Source organism: Pagrus pagrus (genome assembly GCF_965226575.1).
Source record: "Pagrus pagrus genome assembly, chromosome: 17".
Taxonomy (NCBI): Eukaryota; Metazoa; Chordata; class Actinopteri; order Spariformes; family Sparidae; genus Pagrus; species Pagrus pagrus.
Genome location: NC_140201.1, coordinates 28,653,415 through 28,657,714, shown reverse-complemented (window position 1 = coordinate 28,657,714; position 4,300 = coordinate 28,653,415).

Sequence of the window (4,300 nt, the reverse complement as noted above, 5' to 3'; positions counted from 1 at the left end):
GAGGGGGGGGGGGGGGGATTGGTTTCGGGGGGTTCTTGCTCTCTTGCACTGCAGTTGCGGTCAGAGCGGATATGCTGTGTAGCATTCTGGTCACAGTGTGGGGCTTACAAGCTACATGCTACACAACACCAATACTCCTCCTGCCCTGCTGGGATCTCACAAAGCACGGAGTTCACAAGCAATAGGAGACAAGCATGCAGGCAGCAGAAGTAACTGGCGGTGTTGTTATACTGTTGACCGGAAAAGCAACTGCCGGAATGACGGTCTGAGCGGACCAATCCCAGTCCTTGCCGTTCGCGTCTCGACGCGTCGACGTGACGCGTAGTCAGAATTTTTTGGAGGCGCACGTCAGGCTACGGCGCAGGGTCTGCGTAGGTATGGCGAGTGGATAGTGCCAAACCAAGGATTACCAGGAGAAGGAGAAGGAGCAACCTCCCCTTCCGTCGCCGTCAGACCGTGTGGATTTTTGAATGGGACTGAATGGGACAGCAGATGAGAGACCGGCGGCGACGTCACGGCGAGTGCACTGAAAGAACGTGTAACGACGGCGACGTGACGACGGCGTATGTTAGGATTACCAACAAAATTTACGCCTGCTCTGGACGTCTGAACTAGGTACGTCGTCACCAAAGACGTGTGAAACACACAAGTACGTTGCCCCATGTACGCCGTCGTCAGTACATGTCTTCAGTTTGTTTATTTAGTCATCAATGAAGACAACATTTTCCAAGACGTGAAATTTTTCAATAAGAGCCTAAAATTGAAACAGTAAAGTTAATCAATAAAGCTAAGCATAATTGACCACAAGGTAATATTTTTCATCCTTGTGTATGACTATTAGCCTAAACGGAGTGTAATCCTTGCACAGTTATCATCAATTTGTAGGCTATTTGTGAATATCCAACAAAGTTGAAGCCAGTCTGAGATCTATTACTGTCCAGACTACATCACTTGCTGTCACGTGAATGTGCATTACTGCTGAAAATGTGTATGAGCAATACCAAAAGTTACATTACTCTGTGAATATCAGTTATCCATTGTGTTTAATGTGCATACTGTGTGCATACCATGTTCTATTTGTGTGCTGATCTATTGCTCTGTGTTCTGTAGGCTATATAGCCTATAAATATTTTTCAATATAAGAAAAAAAAAGAAAAGAACATGTTGCGATTGAAGATTCAGAGATATCAACAGTGAAATACCAGAAACTGTTGTAACACTAATGTACTCTGGCTTCTACAGTGAGTCCCATGTTAAGATGTTCAATAGTACAGCAGAAAAAAAAAAATGTTTACAGACTGGTAGGCTACACCTTGTTAAAGATGTGTCTTTGCAGTGTTTTAGTTTCAGATGCATTTCTTGTTCAGGACTTATTTTTCAAACAATCTTATCTGATAAACAAAATTGACTTCACACTTATTATTATTATTTTTATTTATTTATTTAGTTAAATGGGCTTTTTCAATCTCCTTTCCCACCATCCCTCTCCTCAGCGACTACCCCTGTTTCTCTTTCAAGCTCCTGCTGTTAAAACACTTTTGTTTTGTCACCACAATCTGTTTTGAGGTTATGTGAGGCACTGTTGCAAATGGATCTTATGACGGCAGAGATATTCATACCTCAGGGTTGTCCAGTCCATCGCAAAATTCGGTCGGTCATTATTTTATGTTTATGTCGCTGTGATTATGGCCTCTTCCTTTTTTTCTTTTTTTATTGCTTTTTTTAATTATTATTATTGTCATGGTGAAGTTTTTAATGTCATAAAAACAGATTCCAATTTAAACAGCATGTTGGAATAAATAAAATTAATTTCATGCCTCAGATGAGAAGTGTGTTTTATTCTAGCCTATTTGTTATCCATTAATGCATGTTTTCACTAATTTGTATTGGGTATAAGAAAATGCATCTGTTCTATTAGCAACAGTCGAATTAATAAACTCAACTGACTAACTGTCTGTGTGAAAGAAAATGAAAATAATTTTGATTTTTTTAAAACATAATTTGATATATATTTGAAGCAATTTGCACCTTGTGGCTGAACGTATAGAGTAAATTCAATCAAAGACGGTAAATACAGTATCTTTGGTTCAATAAATGACACTCAATTTTTTTCTCATTAACTTTATTGCTGACATTGAAATACAAACAATTCAACAGCGCCATCAAGCATTTAAAGATAGCAGTACATTAGAGTCACGACGGCGTACATGTGGCAACGTACTTGTCAACACGACCCTGACGACGGCGTAGGTGAGGCGACGTACTTATCAAGCTTGATTTATGCTTCTGCGTCGCGGCGACGGCGTAGCTACGTCGTCGACGCAGACCCTGCGCCGTAGCCTGACGTGCGCCTCCAAAAAATCCTGACTACGCGTCACGTCGACGCGTCGAGACGCGAACGGCAAGGACTGGGATTGGTCCGCTCAGACCGTCATTCCGGCAGTTGCTTTTCCGGTCAACAGTATAACAACACCGCCAGTTACTTCTGCTGCTTGCATGCTTGTCTCCTATTGCTTGTGAACTCCATGCTTTGTGAGATCCCAGCAGGGCAGGAGGAGTATTGGTGTTGTGTAGCATGTAGCTTGTAGCCCCACACTGTGACCAGAATGCTACACAGCATATCCGCTCTGACCGCAACTGCAGTGCAAGAGAGCAAGAACCCCCCGAAACCAATCCCCCCCCCCCCCCCGGCGGTGAATTGAACGCGTTCCCTCGACGCAGAACTTCGAATGCTCAATGACGGCGTAGGGTCGACGACGTAGCTCCGCCGTCGCCGCGACGCAGAAGCATAAACTAGGCTTCAGCGACGACCTCCACTGACGGCGTATGTGTTGCAAAGGGTTCAGACGTCAATTCCACACGACAGTCTCCTAACCGTGGCACTATCCACTCGCCGTAGCTACGCCGTCGCCGCGACGCAGAAGCATAGTTAGGACTACGTTCAGTCGACAATTCTTATTTTCTGTGTATTGGTTATATTTAATGTTAGATTATATGAATCTCATGTGCAATGAAGGTTTAATCTGTTAACAAACATATTTTGTGTGGTTGATATACTGTATATAATTACAAATATAAATACATCAATGAATAAAGATTATAAGAAACCTTTGCTGCTTGTCCTCCCCATGTGTAGCCTATATATGTACAGTAGCTGTGAGAACGTTTGGACTGTTAATTCAGTAGTTCAATTTCTTAAATTTAGGGATTGTATGATTTATAAATGACAGTGTCTTTATATAAATCTACTTTGTAGGCAATTCTTGTTCAATAAATGACTTCCAAGGGCTGAAATCTGCCCAGTCGTTCTGACTCTCACCTCAGTCATAACAGTGGCATTGTTAAACAAATAAAAAGTTATGATTGACAAATTTAGACCACAGTGAAAAGTAGTTATCATTTTAGAAAAATCCACTTTGTATGACCTCAAAGTTTGTATTTCTATTTGTTACATTTGTGAGATTAAATATTAAAAATCACACCACATCCCATCTGCCCATTAAGAGGATTAACACAGTGTAATTTATGTGCAAAGTGGAAAAGTAGGGGGATCTCTTCTGCTTCAATTTCATCAGCGATCAAGAACGCATGTGCAGTTTCTTCAGCCATAGCTATCCGAACGTGTTGTGCAAACTACAGATAGCCTACAGATGGATCTGACAGGATGTAAATATTTCTGTGACTTCCTGTATATTCTTTGACGGCGGCTGGAAACTGTCCGACTTGACTGCAGCTTTTTGCCACTGCCCCCTGCTGCTGCCGCCTGGTCTCGTCAACCTTCCAGGCGAGGCGCAGTTCATCCATGGATGTATTCATCTCGAACGAGCCTGCTTGATTTATGCTTCTGCGTCGCGGCGACGGCGTAGCTACGTCGTCGACGCAGACCCCTACGCATACGCAGACCCTGCGCCGTAGCCTGACGTGCGCCTCCAAAAAATCCTGACTACGCGTCACGTCGACGCGTCGAGACGCGAACGGCAAGGACTGGGATTGGTCCGCTCAGACCGTCATTCCGGCAGTTGCTTTTCCGGTCAACAGTATAACAACACCGCCAGTTACTTCTGCTGCCTGCATGCTTGTCTCCTATTGCTTGTGAACTCCATGCTTTGTGAGATCCCAGCAGGGCAGGAGGAGTATTGGTGTTGTGTAGCATGTAGCTTGTAGCCCCACACTGTGACCAGAATGCTACACAGCATATCCGCTCTGACCGCAACTGCAGTGCAAGAGAGCAAGAACCCCCCAATCCCCCCCCCCCGGCTTGGCGGTGAATTGAACGCGTTCCCTCGACGCAGAACTTCGA